We start from the raw sequence: 12,425 nt of genomic DNA on the forward strand, positions 1-12,425 counted from the left end.
CATTTTTGCAGTATGAGGACAGGGCAAATAATAAAGGACTAGGCAAAGTGCCTAATGCAGGGGGTGGGTGGGGGGAGAGGAGAGGAGAGGGGAGGGGAGGGGAGGGGAGGGGAAAGGAGGGAAGGGGAAGGAAAGGGAGGGAAGGGGAGGGGGTAGAGAGCCATAAGAGCTGGTTTAGACTCAAGAAAATCTGGGCACATGGAATAGAGGCCCATAGTGTTCCAGTGGGCCTGGGCCGGGAGCACATGACTCTAGCTGAGAAAGAAAATTTTCATCCTTATAGGGAGAAAAAAGAAGAGAGAGCTTCTCTTCCAGGTCTCCTAACTTAATTGCATTTCCATAGTGGGTTAGACAAGGGAGGCACTTGAGGAATGCTGCAATAAGACACAAGGGGGTGGACCTCCAAGGAGGGGCCAAGTAGTGCTAAACACTATTGTGTATGGGAGATGTAAGGATGCAATAGTCCTTTCTGTCCCAAGGTGGGTGACCTTCAAGTCCTGCTTGAGGCTCAAGATGACTGTCTGTCCTGTGTAAGCTTGGCCTAGGTTGGAGTGAAAATCAAGAGGAATTGTTTTACAGGATTTTAACAGTGTGCAAAAGATTACAAAATTTTGTTGTATTTCCCAAGACCATATTCTCTGCTTCAGTTTCATAGAAGAGAATAGGATTTAAAGGCTAGGTTGGAATCGGGGTATTCCAGGAATGAAAAAAAGGACAACTAAGGCAAAAATCTTGCAAGTTCATTTAAAGGCAGAAAATAGTCCATTTTGGGGTTTTTTTGGGCGGGGGAGGAGTTTGAGTGAATTGTATATAACAGATCTTTCCAGTCATACAGCTATATAAGGAATTCTTTACCAGTAGAGGAATATACATTTATAAAAGAAACAAGATCTAAAGAGCTGAGATTTAAATAGCACTGTCCATAGATTATCTCATTTGAGCCTCATTATACACTTATGAGATATCAACCCCCCCCCCATTTAGATAAGGAAGTAGGTAGGTTCAATTGTTTTGCCCAGGATCATACAGTTAATAAGTATTGGAGGCAGCATTGGAACTCCAAAATATTAACCTAAAATCCAGCCCTAAATTAGAAAATTTTTCAGGTTCTCCAATCATAATATTGATAACAGCTAATATTGAGGTAAGTAATTTACATTTATAGATATTATATATATGTATATTTTTGTTGTTCACAACACTGGAAGGACAAACATTGTTATTATTCCCATTTTACAGATGAGGAAACAAAGATAGAGGTTAAGTGACTTGCCTAGGGTCACACAGTAAATGTCTGAGGCTGGATTTTAAATCAGGTATTCCAGGGTCAGCATTCTATTGGCTTCATCATCAAAGAGGCAACCGAACATCAAAGTCTAAAAATAGAGTACCATCTTCTTTTTTCTAAAAATAAGTTTAAGGGAGCTAGCCACTTTAAAAAAAACCAGGCTCTCAGAGTGATAAATATCCACTATTGTGGATTCGAATTTTCTAAAGAGCTGCTGAATTTGAATAGACAGCATTTAATTTACAGAATTTAATGAGAAATGATTGCTTTGGGGGGGGGGTTGATCTGTATGGCTAGCCACCTCCACTGGGACCAAGCTGGTATAATTACAGGAGCTCATATTTTGAGTTAGTGTTCAGTCTGCATGATGCCTAAAGCAGTGTTTTCCAAATCTTAGATTTTGTGAATAGGACAACTTGATGACTATTTCTCCATTAGACATCTGTCACTATTCCCATTTAGGCTAATTCTTTGGGATTAATTCATTGTCTAGCAAAAAGTACCAATTAAGGTGCAAAGACTTGTGCTAATAATAGCCATTAACACATTAGCACAAATTATCTTATCAGATTCTTATCAGAGAAAAGCCCTAGGGTAAGTAACTAGTGTGTGGGAAATGGAAAGGATGTTGCCATGGGAATCAAAAGTCCTAGGCTCTAGTTGTGGGATTTTCCTGAATTTAATTCCTCTTTCTTAACCTCAGTTTCTTCTTACTGAAAAATGAGAAGACTGGACTAGATTCATTCCTACCTCTAAAACTTTATGGGGGGTTCTTAACCATACATTTGTTGCTTTAATAATGGTAATTCAGTATAATTAGTTTCCTTTATAATCACATATATTTTGTTTATGTTTAAAAATGCATTATTCTGAGGAAATCATAGACTTCACCAGATTTCCAAACGGTCCCATCACACACAAACATACACAATTTACAAACTTCTGCTCAATAGTTAGTTAATAGAACAGAAAGGAAAGGTTTAAAAGAGGTTTAAAAGTCTTTGAAGAATTTCCCCTCTTCACAACCATTAAGCTGCAAAAATGACTCTGATCAATTATGGGAAAGTGTGTGTGAGATTTATATAGTTATGGTCACTAAAAACTAGACAATGTAGAAAGGGAAAGTGGGGGGGAAGGGCAAACTTGAAAAGAAAAATTTCCCTAATACATATCAGTCTAGGAAACTTCACTTAACATCCCTCCTTCAAGACATTTGGATCTTTTCCTCATTCTAAATAGCAAGATCCATGGGGGAATTTTCTTTTGTCTAACCCTTGAACCCTAACAACCCGCCCCCCATCCTCTAGCACCTACCATCATGAAATGCATAGAGTAAGCACTTAAATTATTAACTGAACTGAATTAATTTGGTTTGTCCTAGAAGGATCCATTTTATCCTTGTTGTAATCTTACTTCTCTAAAATACTGACTTTATTCTGTGACAGTGACTAAATAGTTCTTCTGTCTCCCAAACAACCAGTCAAAATTCCCCTTTTCATCTTATTAATCTATCTTAGGAGGAAAAAAGATAAACCATTGCAAAAGAGAATGGGTTGCATATGCCAAGATTCTGAAATGTTTGGAAAATACTCTGAGATATTTCAATTTTGAGGTCAATTTTCAATTACATGCACAGATATTATATATATATATATATATATACATACATACATACATATATATATATTGCTTTATCAGGAGCTAAAAATGGTATCCAATTTTAACTTACATTGTTATCTTTATTCAATTCTCTTGATAATTTTGTTCACTAATTTTAATACTATTTCTTTAACTCATTTAACAGCTTGGATTTCATGCTGAGCAGGCAGTTGGGAGGATCTGAATTAAAATCTGACCTCAGACACTGTCTTACCGTGGCAAGTCTCTTAGCTCTTTGCCTCAGTTTACTCAACTGTAAAATGGCAATAAAATAGTACTCACCTCATAGAGTTGTTGTGAAGATCAAATGGAATAATATTTGTAGTGTTTAGTTCAGTATCTGGTACAGTAGATACTTAAGAGATGCTCATTTCCTTCTTACCCCAATTTATCAGCCAACTCTTGAATTCCTTAAACAATATTCTCCACCAGCCTTGGAGTCAGGAGGATCTGAGTTCAAATATGATCTCACACTTAATAATTGCCTAACTGTGTGACCTTGGGCAAGTCACTTAACCCCACTGACTTAAATAAAAAAAATTAAAAAAACAGCAATATTGTCAAAGACAACTTGGCTATAGAACTTTATTTAAATTCTGACATATCCAGGGGGTCCCAAAAGTCTGAATGCCATTTTATTTTATTTTAGTTTAGTTTTTGCAAAGCAATGGGGTTAAGTGACTTGCCAAAGGTCACACAGCTAGGTAATTATTAAGTGTCTGAGGCTGGATTTGAACTCCTGACTCCAGGGCCGGTGCTCTATTTACTTTACCACCTAACTCCCCCCTGAATGCCATTTTAAATGATAAGGACACTAAGATTTTTGGAAACCCTAGATATTATTAAAGTAAATGACTTCTAGTTTTTCCTAATTCATAATTAGTAGGTTCCTTACCCCAGACTATTTTTTTCTATAAATATATTATTGGGAAAAGCTTTTATTTTTGAGTACAAAAGTCACCTAGAGAAAATAAGGAAAAATTAGTTTTGTCTAAACTGACCTAACTGAAATCATGAGTCACACCTGGTGATAGAGAATCAACAAATTTGGAGACTATGATTAGCCTACAAGATTCTTTTTTTTTCCACTTCCTTTATTTTACAGAGGTTGGGGTCAAGGCCCAGGAAGACTAGATGAATGATGTTGACAAGAGAGTAAGTGCCACATGTGAGATTAAAACCCTTTTTTTTCCAATTTCTAATCTAATATTCTTTTCATTTAACCATATTACCTCCTCCAACTCTGCCCCCACCACTTTTAAATTGTTGCTCTTATTTTAGAGGAAATTCTATTAACTATGAATCTAGGGGAGTGTCTCCTGTCCTTTCATCTATTCCTAGGATTATATAGAAGGGATTTTAGAGGTCATCATTTTTAACCCTTTATAGATGATGCAATACTACAATGTAAGCATCTAGAGGGAAGGAACTATGTGATGTTCAGGAGAGTTGCATATGAGGGCTCACATCCTTATTACTTAAAAATAGTCTGATGTAGATAACTGGTCTCTAACTTTAGGCCCCTGTTTTGACACATTGTTTTCGTGAATCTGAGTAATTCCTTCAACTTTTTGATGATCTGGGTAAGTTTTAAGTGATCTTAAACCATTGCCCATCTGCAATGAAAGAGGGAGCATCTTCATTGGAGAGTTGCCTACATAGATTAAATCATAACCAAAAAAATTTCCTAATACTTTGCAGATATGAGATGTTCAATAAATGTGTGCTGGGCTGTATTCAGAGCTTAGGTTTCAACCCAGGTTCTCCAAATTCACATCTAGTTCTTTTTATACTGCATGATGAGAAAAAACAGATCTTATATTTAGTAGCTGGAAGGCCCCTTAAAGGTCATCTACTACAACCCTTTCATTTTGTCAATGAGGAAACCAAGGAACATGAAGTGACTCAACTTGCCTGAGGTCATACAGATAGTAAGTGGAAGGGCCAAGATTTAAACCCAGACCTTCAAACTTCAAGATCAATATTTCTACCTTAGCACAGACTACATTAATAGTTACTATGCACCTATAAGGTATCTGGTGTTGTCCTAGGCACTTTGATAGTAATATAAAAGAAGTAGAAGATTTGGTCCTTTCAATGTGTGTGCTTGTGATTCTCACTGGGGAGAATGAGATGAAATAAAGAAAGAAGTACCTGGCAGGAGACAACCAAGTATTGGATCTCACAGTCCACTAAAGTTCCATTATATATAGCTCAGGGATTCAGAAGAAAGAAGAGACTGCATTAGTAAAAGGGAAAGCTTCCTGGAGGAGGTGAGACTTGACCTGGGCATGTCCAATTATCTTCTCTCTAGCAGAGTCAGAAGACACAGATGGTTTATGATGTCAGTAGGGATTTCCTACTGTCAGCACATTGGATGTGCCCTCACAGCCTGGAAAGCCCTGAACATATGATAGTATTTATTTCTTACTTTGAGCATTGCCTAAATATAGGATGGATTGTTGCCGAGTGGCCTTGTGGACCTGGTGAATGGGAAGAGTACCCTGTTTCAACCTGAACCCTCTTATAACCATAGAGTTTAGAAGAAGTGAATTTGAAACCCATTTAATATAACAAGTTCTTTTAATTTTCCTTTTTTTTTAGATATGAGAAGATTGAGGTCACATGACCATCGATTCATTGATTTAGAATAAGAAGTCCTCTGGTCTAAACCCCTTAATTTATAAGACCTAAAGTGAGTTTCCCACAGTCTCAGTCACACAGTCAGGACTCAAAATCTGTCTTCAAATCAAGCAGATGTTTCAGAAATACCCCTCCCTCCCCAAACCTCTTCTTTTTTTCAAAACAACAGTCCAAACCCTACTCTTCCCCTAACTTTTACAGTCTTCTATTATCAAGGACCTATTCAGGAGAAAATCATATGATCTCCTTCTTTCTATCACTTCTCTCCTCATAATAGAGGCCCTAAGCACTAGTCCTCTCCCTTCTTATGCTCTTAACTTTGTTCTTGGTCTTGGGAGTTACTTAGTTCAATTATTCATACTGTGGTTCTCCTAGACTAACTGCTGAGTTTCAATGCCACATAACCTGCTTCTCTGGCTGTCAATCATGGGTTGAAGGGTGTGGGATTTAGGCAAACAATTATCTTCCTACAGCTCTTCCCTTCATTTTTTTCTTTTTTAAAAAAATTATTTAAGGCATTGGGGTGAAATGACTTGCCCAAGGTCACACAGCTAGGAAATTATTAAGTGTATGAGGTCATATTTGAACTCAGATCCTCCTCACTCCAGGGCTGGTGCTCTATCCATTTCACCACCTAACTGCCCCTCTTCCCTTCCTTTTCACCTTAGCTCAGGCAATATTGGGATATTTCACTCTAGATTCACCTTTCAAGGTCTGGGATTTGTTGATTCTTTGACTTTAGAAATGGATCCCAAATCTACCTGTTTCTCCTCTATCTCTGCTTCCTGCCCTCTCTCCCTCTGCCTGTTTCTCTGATTCTATCTATCTGTCTGTCTCTGGGCAGATAGGTAGCATTGTGATCTGGAGTAAGTAATAAAGGCTTGTGCCTCTTCTCCTGGCAGTGTGTGTCTGTGTGCGTTGTGTGTGTGTGTGTGTTTGTGTGTGTGTGTGTGTGTGTGTATGTGTATGTGTGTATATTTACCTATCTAGGCTTAATTCCTCCTTCACCCTTCCTTTACCTGGAGATATCCATGTTCAGTCCCTGAAATCAGCTCTCTTTCTGTTTCTCAGATTCTGTCTCTATTTCTCTTCCTCTTCCTGTTTCTCTGTCAGACTCTCTCTAGGCAGATAAGGTAGCATAGTGATCTGGAATCAGGGGATATGAGCTCAAATATGACTTCAGACCCAGGTCTTGTGAATGTGGGCAAGTCACTTAACTTCTTTTTTGCTTCAGTTTCTCCAACTCTAAAGGAGGGATTATAATGGTAGCTATCTCAGGGTTGTAAGAATCAGATCAAATGATATGTATAAAGTGGCTGGTATCCATGGTGTTACTAAATGCTTTTTTTCTCTTTTTCTGTGTCTATTTGGTTGTTTGTTTCAGTCTGTCTTTGTTCCTGCCTTTTTTCTCATTGTAAGATTATTCCCATGCTGACTGCTCTATTAGAAGTGAAATTCTACTTGTCAGATCCATTTGGCAGATTTGATCTTTGATAGAATACAGTTTGTTTCACCTGTTCTTTATTTGAATCATTGGTTCCTTGGCAAGAACTCCTGTGATTTACAATTGTTTCTGCCTCCATTAATTTGATTCCTTGAATACTGATTGCTTCCTTAAAGGTCCACTGTCCCAACTAAATTGTTTTCTGGTTCTGTCTCTGTGGTCCTACTCTAGCTCCCCTGTTCATTGGCTGAGTTTGGTTGTTAAACATATCCCAGAGCAGAGGTTCTTAATCTTTTTTGTGCCATGAATCCCTTTGGCAGTCTGGTGAGCCCTTCTCACAATAGTTTTTTTCTATGTATAAAATGCATAGGATTACTAAAGGAACCAATTATATTGGAATATAATTATCAAAAAATATTAAAAAATCATGAACCTCAGGTTAAGAATATCTGTTTAGATAGAGGATACTTTGCTTGATGCTATGGGAGTCAGCTTCTTATAGGAGGACAAGTAATTGGTGACAGCTGGTGCCTCTTCTCTTGACTGTGTCTATGTTTATGTATGTGGATGAATGTGTGTATTTACAATGATTATAGTAATAATATTTGTCCTTCATTTTTGAAGAAGACCATGGCATCAGGACAGTGATGCCATGATAAGCATGTGGATTGGATTTGAGTGTGTGTGTGGGGGCTGTACTCAGTCACAAACCTCACTTTCTCCTCCAGAGCCATCTGAATCCAGTGACCACATATGTATCAGGACAACTGGAAATGGCCCTGGATGTGAGGCAATTGAGATTAAGTGACTTGCCCAAGGTTACATAGCTAGGAAGTGCAAAGTGTCTGAGGTTGGATTCAAACTCCCGTCCTTCTGATCCAAGGCCAGTGCTCTGTTTCATGAACCTACAGCAATGCTAACATAATTTCACTCCCATCCTTTCCTAATTTGACCAGCTGATTTTAGTCGTATGGACAGTTTCTGGATTTGATGGTCAAAATTCTGAATATTTGCCATGTGCTCTGGGAACTCACCAGGAAGACACTGTTCAGCTGGGGGCCAGGAGTTGTGGAGCTCCTTTTAAAGGAAGGGAATGGGGTATGGATGGTATGGGGTTTGCATGTTCATTTACTCTCTAGAGATGATTAAGTTAGTGTTTCCTTGGGAAAGCTATAGACTTCATCACTTCCCATTTCAGTCAAAGTCTCCATGTCCAATCTTTTTCTCTTCTACACCAAAAGATGGGGAAGGGGGAAAAAAAGAAGTCATTTAATCTCTGGGCAAGGGGGAAAAAAGAAGTCATTGAATCTCTGGGTTTGAGAGAAGTAGAAAGATGAAGAAGGGGAGAAGGTGGAAAAAAAGTTAGAAGAGTATAAGTCTGTACCTCTCATCACTCTTTATGTCTTTTTCTATTGTCCATATGACTGTGTGAGGGAGCAAGAAATTCCATGTAAAAAAGAATAATATTAGCTGAGAATTTATTGAATCCTTCAGTGCTTTATATTCTTACTATACTTAGTAGGAAGATATTTGCCACATTCCTTATTCTGATAGAGTCTAATTGTAATCACAGCAACTTGACCTGCATGTTAATTACCTTGATTTTCTTTACTGGCCTTAGGCCAGCATAAGACTATTAAGTGGAGAGAGATGGTTTGAATTCCTTACTGGAACTCAGTTATCTCAATATCCTTTGATATTCTCTCCAAACCCATAAAAAGGAAGTAGGGGGCATCCAAACAGATTGTCCTAACCTCTAATATTTTCTTTGATACTTCTTAAAGAATCTGACAGATTTATTATTTGGTAAGAGCACCATTTTCCTCCTTTTCCTCTTTTTTATGTGGTAACAAATCATGGCATCCATGACTGTCCACTATAATCCCAATCTATAAAGGGACAGAATGGATTGTGTATCTGGCTTCAACATCACACTTTTAGTAATAAAACAGTTCCAAAGAGAATGTCATTAGAGAATCCTAGATTGTGCATCTGGATGGCAGAGGCTCAGAGATTTCTTCTAGGAATGTGAAATAAATTTTTTTTTATAGCAGTTAGACCTGTTAATCATTTTAGGTAAATCTCTCTTCATTTAAGTCTGTAGTCACAGATAAGATTTGTGAGCCCTTTGAATTCATGGAACTCATCAATCTGGATTATCCAGGCTAGAACTCTTGTCTTTACTTCAGTTATCTGACAAGAGTGTTTTTGTTGACTTCAGTGATTTGAGTGGTTGTAGTTATGTAGACCAGATCCCAGAATTTCATGGGAATTTAGGAAGTCAGGAGGATATACTTTTAATGTAAACATTTTATACAGGACTAGTATTTACTAACATATATATGTATACAGATAATATATACATATATACATACATTGCATGCTGGTAAATGTTTAATAACTGTCTCTATGGAAAGAGAACATGTGCACAACACATATTAAAGATATGTCTATTTTTTATCATTTTCTTAAATTCAGTCAGTCTATAGAACAATAAATCAATTTCTAATTTGTGATATTTGCTGATTTCTGAGGTTTAAATGCCTACACTGATAATTTCACAATCAGCACTTGAGAATACCATAGTAATGTACTGACTCTTCTACCTTTTTTTAATCTTTTTTTTAAAAGGGTTTTTTTTTGAGGCAATTAGGGTTAATTGACTTGCCCAGGGTCACACAGTTACTAAGTGTCTGAGGCCATATTTGAAATCTGGTCCTCTTGATTCAGAGATTGGTGCTCTCTCCACTCCTGCACCTAGTTAGTTGCCCATGAACACTTCTACTCTTGAGCATACAGATTAGATTTTTAAAGTTTTGTCTTACCAGTGTTCAGGTTTCTCTTTATGATGATTGGATATGGAGTAACATTTTTATACTAGGATAATAGGAGCACAGATTTTAAGCTGAAAGGAATCTCAGAAGACATCTAGTCCAAACTCATTTTACAGATGAAGATGGTCACATGGTTAGTCAGAATTATTCAGGTTCTCTATCTAGTGCTCTTTCTACTAGTGTAGTATATGATAATGGCTTTCAACAGATATTAAACATAATATGAACTTGAAATTATAGAAGTATATTTAGAACTAGAAGAAATTTGAGAGATCATCTAATATCACCTCCCCCCCATTTTACAGATGGAGAAAATGAGGCTCGGAGAGGTTAAGGGATGTGCACCAAGTTACACAAATAATAATTGGCAAAGGTGGAATTTGAACCCAATTTCTTTCACTCAAGCAAATGTCCATTTCATTGTATGTTACTGCCTTCCCTCTTTGCTGACCTCATTTGTTGGATATAAAACACTAATTTAATATGTAACCCAAAATAACTCATAGAATTGTACTGTAATGTCCTAACACAAATGGAATTTAGGGAAGATACAGTAGCCTTCCTGTAGTAAGGCATTATTTTTTTTAATTGCATGTAAGCAAAGGTCACATAAGTACATATTTAGAAATTAGCATAAAAGATTCCCAGGTTAGCTGATTAAATGATCTCTAGTAAGGTATTTATACCCTTTATTTGAGTATCTAACCAATGACTTAAATGTCACTGAAAATATCCCAATATCATTTATAAGTTATCTGTTTTTAGCTTATTAAAGAAAGTTTTGGGAATGCCTTCTTTTCTTTTCTTTTTCTTTTTTTTAAAGACAGATCACAGACATTCTGAACTTAAAGCAAAAACCATTTATGTATTTGTTATGGGAAATCCTTTTTAAGGGAACAGCAGCAGTATGAAAAATTTTGAACTCTATGAAATGGTTGAATAGGATGACCCAGATTATTACAGAAAATAGTATCATAGACTTCAAAAAGCACAGATGGGTAAAGAAAAAGAGCCTATCAGATTTATGTCTTAAGACTGGAGAAAAAACCCCCCACCTCTTTGCCGTTCCCCCACCCCAAGGGCAAAGCTAAAGAAAGAATATTATAAAATATCATAGCTTACAGAAACCTATGATACTGAATTATTAACTACTCTGGATGAGCCTTTAAATGTTCAATACATTTGTAGTTACATACATATGCCTATACATACATATTACAGACCTTATCAATGGTTGACCAATTTGAAGTCTCCAAAATTGTGATAAACCTCAGATGAGCTTTTTCTTCTTCTTCCTAGGAGAGCTGAAATTTGCCTTGCCTATTCATTAAAATTTGCTTGGTCCGCAGTGAGTTTTGAGCAACTGTGGCCTCGGAGTTGCATCTGTCCTCTCTGAATATGTCATTCTTACCTCCCCCCTCCCTATCTATATTTGGTAACTGAACTCATGTTTCAACAGAGGGCCACTATCTGGCATTCCAGTAGCAGAGCCGTTAGGTTTGGAAGTAACTCTGAGATTTGAGAGTGTGTGGTTCTTAGAAACTCAGGGCAGTTGGTAGAGGAAGAAAATCAGGTTGATCTTTAGAACATGTGTCTTACATTCTAATCTTGAAGGTCATCTGCCACCACCTTTTTATGGAGTTTCTAATCAATGCAAGACACTATAAGCAATTTGTTTAATGGGAGAAAATGGACTTCTTAAAAGGAATTCTCATTTTAGCATTTGGACCCTAGTTTCCCTCTGCTCCCTCAGAAAGGCCAAGTTTGAACTTTTTTTTTCTTTTACTTAAGATAATCTATCACAGCCTAGTAAATCAGATTTCCCTTAAAAATATTGACCTTTTAACAAATTAAAACTTAAAAAATCTAATATAGCCTCTTCCTGTAAAGAATGACTGTATTTGTAGTGAGAAGACCACAAACACTGCGGAAAATATGAAAAAAAATGAGCATTTATATAGTATTTTAAGATTGCAGGAATACTTTACATATCTTATTTCATTTAATTCATAAGACAGCCCTTTGAACCAGCTAGGTTTGGGCCTCAAAATGGTCATGAGCAACTGATGTGCATTTTTGGAAGAATGTGAGGCATTGTCATTCCTTTTTTTTTAAGATGAGCAAACTGAGACACTGGGATGTTGAGTGACTTTCCTTAAGATTACAATATGAGAAACAATTAGAAATGGGTTTAAAACTGAGGTCTCTTCTGACTCCAAGTCAAAGGCTTGAGTGTTAAGAATAGAGATGCATTCTTTTTTTTTCTTTTGCAAGGCAAACGGGGTTAAGTGGTTTGCCCAAGGCCACACAGGCTAGGTAATTATTAAGTGTCTGAGGCTAGATTTGAACTCAGGTACTCCTGACTCCAGGGCTGGTGCTCTGTTCACAGCGTCACCTAGAGATGCATTCTTGATCCAGATAAATAATCAACAACCCCCAGAGCAATATTCTACAAGAAATGTTATTACTTGAACTTGAATGCTCTTAACATAACTAAAATAAACAGGTGAGGCAGTTATTGAGTTGAATTAATTTAACTCATGATTTTCCATTTCAT

At 37.0% G+C, this 12,425-nt stretch overlaps 1 protein-coding gene across 3 annotated transcripts in view; it reads right to left on the minus strand.

Moving 5' to 3' along the window:
* PALLD (palladin, cytoskeletal associated protein) overlaps positions 1 to 11,247 on the minus strand; it is a 498,686-nt gene extending 487,439 nt beyond the window's left edge. For all 3 annotated transcript variants that reach the window (XM_074228994.1, XM_074228995.1, XM_074228996.1), the window contains exon 1: positions 11,092 to 11,247. The gene's annotated coding sequence lies outside the window, so the exon portion shown is untranslated. The remainder of the gene's footprint in view (positions 1 to 11,091) is intronic.
* Positions 11,248 to 12,425: the final 1,178 nt, after the last annotated feature.

Source organism: Macrotis lagotis, chromosome 3 (assembly GCF_037893015.1).
Source record: "Macrotis lagotis isolate mMagLag1 chromosome 3, bilby.v1.9.chrom.fasta, whole genome shotgun sequence".
Lineage (NCBI taxonomy): Eukaryota > Metazoa > Chordata > Mammalia > Peramelemorphia > Peramelidae > Macrotis > Macrotis lagotis.